Source organism: Raphanus sativus, chromosome 6 (assembly GCF_000801105.2).
Source record: "Raphanus sativus cultivar WK10039 chromosome 6, ASM80110v3, whole genome shotgun sequence".
Taxonomy (NCBI): domain Eukaryota; kingdom Viridiplantae; phylum Streptophyta; class Magnoliopsida; order Brassicales; family Brassicaceae; genus Raphanus; species Raphanus sativus.
Window position 1 is genome coordinate 11,395,996 of NC_079516.1, and position 9,225 is coordinate 11,405,220.

At 36.1% G+C, this 9,225-nt stretch overlaps 1 long non-coding RNA gene and 1 pseudogene across 1 annotated transcript; both read right to left on the reverse strand.

Annotated features, from left to right (window-relative positions):
- Positions 1-1,851: 1,851 nt before the first annotated feature.
- Positions 1,852-8,298, reverse strand: LOC130496974 (kinesin-like protein KIN-14E; annotated as a pseudogene).
- Positions 8,299-8,470: 172 nt separating this feature from the next.
- On the reverse strand, positions 8,471-8,871 carry LOC130496200 (uncharacterized). The gene is made up of 2 exons (XR_008935294.1): positions 8,830-8,871; positions 8,471-8,747 (listed from the first exon to the last, which is right to left on the reverse strand). It is a non-coding gene; the product is annotated as an uncharacterized LOC130496200 (long non-coding RNA).
- Between the last annotated feature and the right edge of the window lie 354 nt (positions 8,872-9,225).

Here is a 9,225-nt window from a genome sequence, read left to right on the forward strand (position 1 = left end):
CCATACATAAACATATGACCCAGATATAAAAATAACATAATACAAATTGTATATTAAGTGTATTCAAATAAAATTTAAAAAATGAGTTACAAATATAAAATGGCTACAGAGATTAAACAATATATTAAATCCACATATTTATTTGTTTGCAAAAAGAAAAGAAACCCAATTCGAATTATATAAATTAGGTGTTTCATAAGTAAAAATTACTGCCAAAAACTTCAATATCGAGAGAAAATTATATAACAATTTATCATATTATAGATAATTGATTATGTACAGTAAATAAAAATAATAGTATAATATAAAATACATCATGAAATACATATATATTTCTTTTCATAAAAATTTAAAATACTAATAATGATTCATAAACCATAATATAATATAAAATCTATAGACTATAAAATAAAATATTTAAAAAAGAATCAAATCCCGCTTTAAAAGCGCGGATCAAAATCTAATTAAAAATTATAAAGGAGATTTTGCTGATAAAAATACAGAAAAAAAGAAATAGTAACAACTAACAAAATACTCGTATCTTGTGAATTTTGTCAATTTATTACATAAATGGACACTAATTTTTGTTTTTGGGTCCGTGAGCGTGTATGTAAAACACAACAATTAAATAATTCATCTATTTTGAAAAGATTTATGATTTAGAATTTTCGTACATTTTACAAAAACATATAAACTTTTAGTTACCATACATTATTTTTATAGTTACTTATCTCCTACAACTTTTAACAGAAAAGATTTTAATAAATTCAATTATATTTTTGATGTTTACAATTTATCATCAATTGATATAGAATATATCTTTTAAAACAATAATAAATAAAACAACAAGAAAAAAAATAATTTCTTTAGTATTATTTATTTGTACTGTTCAATACAATTTGAGCACTGTTTAGTATCAAAAATAATATTTATTCTTAGGAAATATGTTTAAAAGTAAAATATAGTATGCGATCTGGTTAATATATTACAAAAGATAAACACTTACATGTTATATATTAGATGAGTATATAATATAGTATGTAGAAGGACATAGGCATGAAGAGTTAAAGATTGCTGGTGTGCCACGAGTAAGATCAATTGGCGTTTCTTCTGTCTAAATATGAAAGTTAGTTTCTTTATGCCAATGGATAAAGTTATTGACTTTATTGAGTCGTGTGTAGTGTAGGATGCGTTTGTGCTATGTGGGATATTCCAGGCCTAAGAATGGAGACCACTACGGTGCTCCTTATCTTGAAGAGGAGTGGGAAGATGACATTATGTACCCGAACAAGATGGTCTAAGCGTGAAGGATGATTGGTTGTTGATGATGATGTTTATCTCGACCTTGACGAGGTTTGTGTAAAAAGTGGTAGCTTTTAGCCCCTACCGTTTTCGTCAACAATTCCATAAATTATTTCTCTTAATCACTGTGTACGATTATTATTATTACAGTTCAGTACCCTCTTTTACTTCTCTGTACTGCCTTGCTTCCGTTGGTGGTCAGTTCCTCTTCTCCTGTTTGCAGTCATTCTCTGCTTTCCGTATATGGGGTTATTCTGAGCAGGTGTGTTATTGGTACCTGGTACCTACCATCTGATAGAGGAGGCAGGTCACTCTTCCTTATCCGCACCTTCTAAAACAACCGCATGGCTAACGCATAGCACTGCTTCCAAACATGGAAATTGTCTCCCTGAACTTTGACATTCTGGATCATCCTTTAACTACTTCACTTTCCTTCTTACTTTTATGGTTCAAACCAGCTTTGTGTAGTACTATTATCAATGATCTGTTTCGCAGTAATGAAAGTCTTGTCAAAAGAGAGAGAGTTTGATCATAACATTACACTTTCAATAGAGGAACTCTACTTTTAGAGTAGGAACTTTCTACAAAAGAATGGTGAAAAGCATTGATAAAATCATCTCAATGTCACCTACACAAATTTCATAGCATTATTCAACTATCTCCCTCGTCTCTTAGCATTCGATATTCTTCGATATCCAACAAGTCTTCTTCCTCACTTTTTTTACCGGCTTGCTCTTTCCAATATGCTACTAACTTTTTCAGTCGCACCATTTCTTTGGATGAAATATGTTTGCTAGGATCATTCACGATCGTTCTCACTCTCGATGCATATCTGACAAGAACCATTTCAAGAACCATAATTGACAACTATATATCTACATTATATACGTGAGTTGCAAATTATAGATATATGAGAAGTCAGACTTACATAAGAGAATTGTATGTCTCGTCCAAATTTGATTCGGCTGGAGACACATTAACAAACATTAACGTCTTCGCATTGCCGCCCAATGAATCGCTCATCAACATTGTTAACTTGTGATTTCGGTAAGGAATATGCTGGTTGCCCGAAGATAAAGCACCAATGACATCACCTAATGCAGAAAGTGACTTGTTGATACTTTGAGCTTCCTTGAGTTGGCAACCAGCAGAGCCTGACTTTTTTACTCTCTCAGAACCAGCAAGATCCACAAAACTCAACTGCAAATTAACATATATAGGATCAGAATTTTCCACCATGAAAATAATTCTCATATACTCCACGCAAAGGATGAAGTGAGCCACAATTATGAACAGTGAGAAATATAATCATTGTCTCACAATTGTGTACCAGACCAACGATTTGAGCACATACGGCTGAAGACTATAACTATTTTCTTTAGTACATGATAAATGTAACTTATATTTTCTCTATGGTGGAAAGCATGAAAGGTTAAAGAACTCCTGTTTCCTTGACAGTCATTGTTGTCAAAATTTTGAGAAAAACAATTTGTGAGTCAATAATCATGAAAATGGTCACCTTGCCCCTCGCTGCAGACTGGGTTTGAAGATCGATACTTTCGATAACAACCGAAAGTATTAGGTGAGATCTTGAGCTTTCTTCATTCATATTTGTTCCAGAAACATGCCGTCGTTCAGATCCTCTTTCAATAATCATTCTCAGTTCCTCCAGAGTTGATATAGGTATAGTTGTCACATTCTCGACAAAGACCATACCCTGAGAAAATATTTTATGCATGATATCAAACTTATGTTATGTGTCCACAAACCAGTTAAATAAATAAATATGTATATATATATCACATTACCTTAGAATCTTTTTTAATATCTAGTTTCAAGCGTCTTGCACTTTTTGGTAACAGAAGGTCTACAAGTGTGTCTTGATAAAGTTCCACCATATACGCCTGCATAATTTCTTGTTGTCATTTGATGCCACAATCTTTGACCACAACATATGTATTAGTATTCAAATTACCTTTAGAGAAAATGAAAATCTGTTGCTATCTCGCTTTAATATTTTGAAAAGTTCCTTTGTAGCTCGAGGTGTGAGTCCAGGATTGTTCTCATGCCCATATATTGTGAAAGTTTTTCCAGAACCAGTTTGACCATATGCGAAGATGCAAACATTATATCCATCTACAGCCGACTGTATCAAATACTATTAAAGAGAAATGATATTAGTTCCCAAAACAAAAAGCAAAGGATGAAATAGAAATGAACATAGTTACATATCACAATAATACCTTTGTGTCTTCAAAGACATCATCTTGACTAGCACGCATGTCGAATACACGATCATACATGTGTTGTTTTCGTTTCTCGTCTTTCCACGGATGTTCGACTGTAAACTCATCCACACTTGTTAGCATCTGTTTTTCCTCCTCTGAATTCTCTTTTTCATTTAGAGGTCTTATCCGACAGTATACTCTAATTTTCCCCTTCATATCTACAATCAAATTCAAACAAACAAAAAAATATAAACAGTTCCAAAAAAAAATCCAGCAATGAATCTTATTGTAACCACTTAATCATCATGTTACCTTCTATGGTATTGTAGTATTTTTTCCTCAGAACTTGTTCTTCTTTGTAAAGTATTTCTAGTTCTGCAAGTTGGGCTCCTTGCATCTTCAAAATGGCAGCGGTTTGCTCATTCTTTCTGTCAATGTCCTACAAACATGATATTGGAATGGAACATCTCACCTTTACTTTTAAATTTTTAGCTAAATCATGAAAATGCATTTCCATTATGTAAATAAAAATAATATTAAAACGATGAAGAGTACTTCAAGAGTACAAATACCTCTTTCATTTCTCTTAACTCCTCGAGCTCTTTCAAATTATTCTGCAACAGCTTCATATCAGAAGTCTTACTTTCCAATTGTACGCTGAGCCCTATCCAAGTCTTGAGTAAGGACATCAAGCTTATTTTCAAGTTCAGAAACACGAAGCTTTAGCACCTTTATTTCTTGTTCATATCTTCTTTGGTTTTCAACCTGAAATGTTGAAGAATCAACAAGACGCTAATATCTCCTACTTATCAATTTGAATCGACCACAAATCTAATACATCATATTCACCTCCTCTGTTTTCTTATTTTCAATATTGAAAACACTTTGCTCCAGTATTTTGTTCTGATTCAACAACCTCTTTGAATTCTCAACTGCAATGTGCAATTCCTTATTCCGAACTTCTAACTCGGTTTGGACTTTGTATAATCTCTGTGACAGAAAAATTAATTGTTAAAAAGAGAATGCTTACAAAGAACAGCATAATTTACTCAGTAGTTATAGCACACCGAACTGTGAACACACATGATATATATTCACCTGATTATTCATTTCAGTTAATTCTGATTTTGTCTCTTTACTTGATTTTGTGTTGCCCGACTTTGCCAACCTTGCTTCCATTCCTCGCAGCTCAGACATCAAGGTCTACAGTATATAAAATGAATAAATAAACAACTCCAACCAAGCAAAAGAAGGAAGAGAGTTATGGTATAACTAACTTGAATAGTTGTTTCCTTCTCGTCATACAACGACTTAAGTTTATCACGGTCTAAAGTAACCTCCAACAATTTTTTCCGTTCAGGCTCTAAGTTATTACGCATAGCTTCTAACTCTTCACGCAGAGTAACTTCTTGCAGTTGTTTCTCTCGCAGTTCATCCATCAACTATACAACAACATGAAAATGTGGTAGTAGTTCATCAGCATCAACTCTAACGAAAAAAAAAAAAGAGGACAGAAAATAACATTCTACATACACTAAAATGAAAATGGTGAGGAAAGGTGAAAAGTATTGCATTATCTCACAACTGGCAGAGATAACGATCCATGATAAATCAACTGTACTATGTTATTTCATGTGTGCCAACAGAGTTAGCTTTCCCTCTATAAATTCAAAGAATATGTACCTTATCATTCTTTTTCTGAGACTCATCAAAAGCCTTAGACAAATCTTGTACACGTTTATCATACACTTCAAGATTTTGCGGCTTAGAACTGCAGGATATATCTCCATTAACCAAGCTATTGGCAGCATACCGGGCTTTGGAGTAACGACGCAACATAACATCATTTATATGTGTTTGTAAAGCAACACAGATTTCTTCTCCCTACAAAGAATAAACCGGTGGATCACACTTACAAGTTGCCCAAATCTATTATCTCGTAAAGAAGTGCAATAATAATAATGATCCTAAAACAATGATGACTGAACCTGTTTCGTCTCAAACTGAAATATGTGAAGAACACCAGCAACTCTCATCTTGAAAAAGACAGCAGTGTTGCTGCTGCCAAATTGCATTATGTCACGTAATTCAGCTGAGTGCAGATACTCTTTGGGAACCGGTCGGAAAAAGTGAACCTACAAGAAAGCAAACAACAATTCAAATCAAACAAAATTACATTCGAATGCCACAGAACAATGACATTTTAAAAGTGTCACAAAGTATATAGCGTCTGTTTTTAAAACTGACCCCACGTTTGTTGATACCCAAAATGATTCGTCCAGGTAAAAGGCCAATCGGATCATCTATTTTTGCGTACGCTAAAAAACACAGAGTTCCCATATGGCAGTGCCTTCAATATCCGTAGAAATTGTTGTCTTGCATCATCTTTTGTCACGTTCTCCTACATTTCCACAGACACAAATACGAAGGAACATTTAAGCATGCGGATTGTATTTGACCAAAGGTATCTGATAAGGGTAAGAGCCAACTGAATAAAATGCATGGGATCATTCCTACCATTGAACTGTCGAGCAAGGATATCCAATTCCCATTCACGCTTGGCTCGGGTTATTGCTATTTGTCTCGGCAAAAAACCGCTCGAGAAGTGATGTCCAGTCACTGATCCGTGACCCAATGAGAAAGAAAACGATATTATCAACGTTACTTTGGAAGCAAGCATCCTAAGGTTCTAGACAAGAAAAAAAATAAACCAGCGGCTTAGCTAAGGAGTTAAGAATACTAACATGCATGACTCGGGACTATTGACAAACCCAATGCCAACAAGAATTTGTAAGGCACAAAGCTGAGCAGCATCATCCCTTCCAACAGGATAGTTTCCTAGCAAATAGTCATGTTGCAGCTGCATGCATGTGTGTGTCAGCAAGTTTGTTTTCATGTGAAGATAAATGTGTCATTATTAGTGAAGAAACTGCTCACTTGTACAAAGGACAGCTGCACAAACATCAGATCTGTTACAGCTTCGTCAGACTCTCGGAATAATTTTTTTTTTAAATACTAGTTTGCAGTGCAGTATCTCTCCTTTATTTTCTATCTTTTATAGCTTTGAATTCTGCGAGGAGATCTCCAATATACTTGTTATCATCCAATCCTATATATTCCTCTGCGAATGAGGGATAGAGAAACAATGGATAATTGTAGTAACAGTAGGACTCAGGTTTAAGCAAATGATCAAGAATTACTATGGAAGCATACCATTTTCAGGATCAGATGATTTGGAACTTGAAACCACTTTACGACATTCAAACAAACTGAAGCTAGAAAAGGCTGATAGTTTAATTGTCCCAGCTAGCTCCTGATACAGAAAATGGGAATGCAGTGAGAGTAAGTTTAACAAAAAAGCAAGGGGAGCTAGTGCTTTGACAAGAATATCATGAGCAGGTAGCAGTGCAATGCAGGAAAAGAATGCATGATAGAAAGGAAAAAGGGGAATTGAAGATAATAATACCTCAACAGCATCAGAGACTGTAGTAGCCATGTCATAGGATATTTCTTCAAAAGTCTCATCAAGAAAGAAGACAATGGTTGTAAGCTTTCGAGCGGTCAAAAGAGCTTCGATTTCTTCACGGCCAGGGGTGGTATGCCTAGGACCAGCTTTGATAGAGCGTTTTAAGGCCTTCAAAGTATTTAGAGAAGAAGCTGAGCCTCTGGTTCAGTAAGTTGGATCGTGTGCGACATTGTGAATATACTCAGAGAGATATCCACCGATATCTTTGCTAGGAGGCATTGAGGATGCACATAAGTACATGAGTTCCCACGCTCTTATCAAGTACTGCCTGAGATTATGCCAAAAAGGTAAGGGAAATTTCTTTTTTTTTTTTTTTTTTTAAAAAGGAGAAGGAGAAAGGAAGCAAGTACCTGTCAGGATTATGTCTGGTCTGTTTGGAGATTTGGGCAAAAAGTTCGTCCCTGAGTTCAACACGCTTCAAGGTTTTTTGAAAAGCTTGCCAACAAGGTAAATGCGTTCATCTAGAGAGGTGGCGTTGAACTCGATGAATCAACGCCCATATACTTTAAGATGAGATTAAACAACTTGGTAGCACGGCTGACGAGATCGCTGTTAATCTTGAGCAGGGATGTGGGGATGGGATCCTGAAACACACTTTTTTTTTTTTAATATAGCACAAAGTCAATATCAGAAGAAAGAAAGGGAAAGAGAGAGGCAAAGGAAGACCTTCTGGGAAGCAGAGCATGTCCTCGAAAGTGAAGCGCTCTTCTGGAGATGAGAGCCCGACGATGACTTTTTGAATAGAAGAAGCCACGCTTGCCACCAGACTGGATTTGCTTCTGCATAAGCCGCAGAAAAGCTTCAACCTGGAAGCGATCAATGAGGGGAATGGCGGCAGCTAGGTCGGCAGGAATTGACAACGCCCCTCCTTGAGCTTGAGGAGGAGCTGTGGAGCTCCTGAATTTCTCAAAATCAATAATGTTATAAGGAGGGAGGGAGGGAGCAAAAGACTTACAGAGGAGGAAGAGCAGACGATTCGGCATCGAAGTCGGTCCCAGAGGGATTGGGAACATAAAAGCAAGAAGAAGAAGAAGCATCGGCTGCGACTTCGTTGCCATTGCCAGAGCTCAGTGAAGAATTACTTCCTCGTTGGCCCTCCATTACAGAGGAGATTGTAGATCTGGAGCACAATTTGACCAGAGAAAGAGAGAGAGACGACAGTCACGGGATATATTTAATTGCCATTCAATACTACTTCACGATTCAGCTGACGGTTTTCTTTTCACAAGGATCACTCGCCGTCGTTGTCATCGTCTTGTGTGGGTTGGAAGTTTGAAACTAAATAAATGACTTGCTCAGAGAAAAAAAAAAAAAAAAAAGAGAGAGAGAGAGACGTGCCTACACGTCCGTTATAGTTGTGCCTCCAACACCAAAAACAAAATATCTCTTAACATCTCTCTGCTTTGGTGTCATCTTTCATTACAACAATAATGCCAATTCAAATTAACAATATACTACTACATGTATGTATGTATGCAAGGCCAATTCAACACAAGCGTCGCCTATTACATTTATTTTCCTTTTCAGACCTAAACCATAGTGCTCCATCACCTTCTCCATTTCACAGCTTTGCCATTGCTAAGGCAGGCAAATTTCCTTGGTGGAAGCTTTAGATCCTCAACTTCCTCCACTCTCTTGAAGTACTGCTCTACCATCCTATCCTTCATCTCCTCCAGCCGCCATGGCACCCACTGAAAAATTTAACTAGTTATATGTGACATCTACACCGCAAAATAATTAAAATGGACAGAGATTTTCTTGTGTTATAAAAACCTTTGGATTCTTATCTTTGTCAATCAATATGGCTTCTGCACCCCTGCATAAGAAAGACTAAGTTGTTGTAATTATGCCTCTTACAACAAGGACATTTTCAAAACTAAGAATATACAATGGGAGATGCTGACAGAACCTCCCACAAAATCTTTGCTTAATATCTCCCTTAAGCACATGACACACCATTCTATACTCACGGCTAAGGCACTGCCCCACCCCTTGTAATCGTCCTTCTCTTATCTGCAAATATCATACGTGCACAGTTAGCTCTTTCTTTCCATCATTTTCTCTTTGAATACGTGTGATGCAACTAACCGATCTAAGAGAGATTTTAAGGCTTGCTGGTGAAGCCTTTTTCAATGCTTCTAATAGTGGCTGAGATCCAATTGTCGCCTC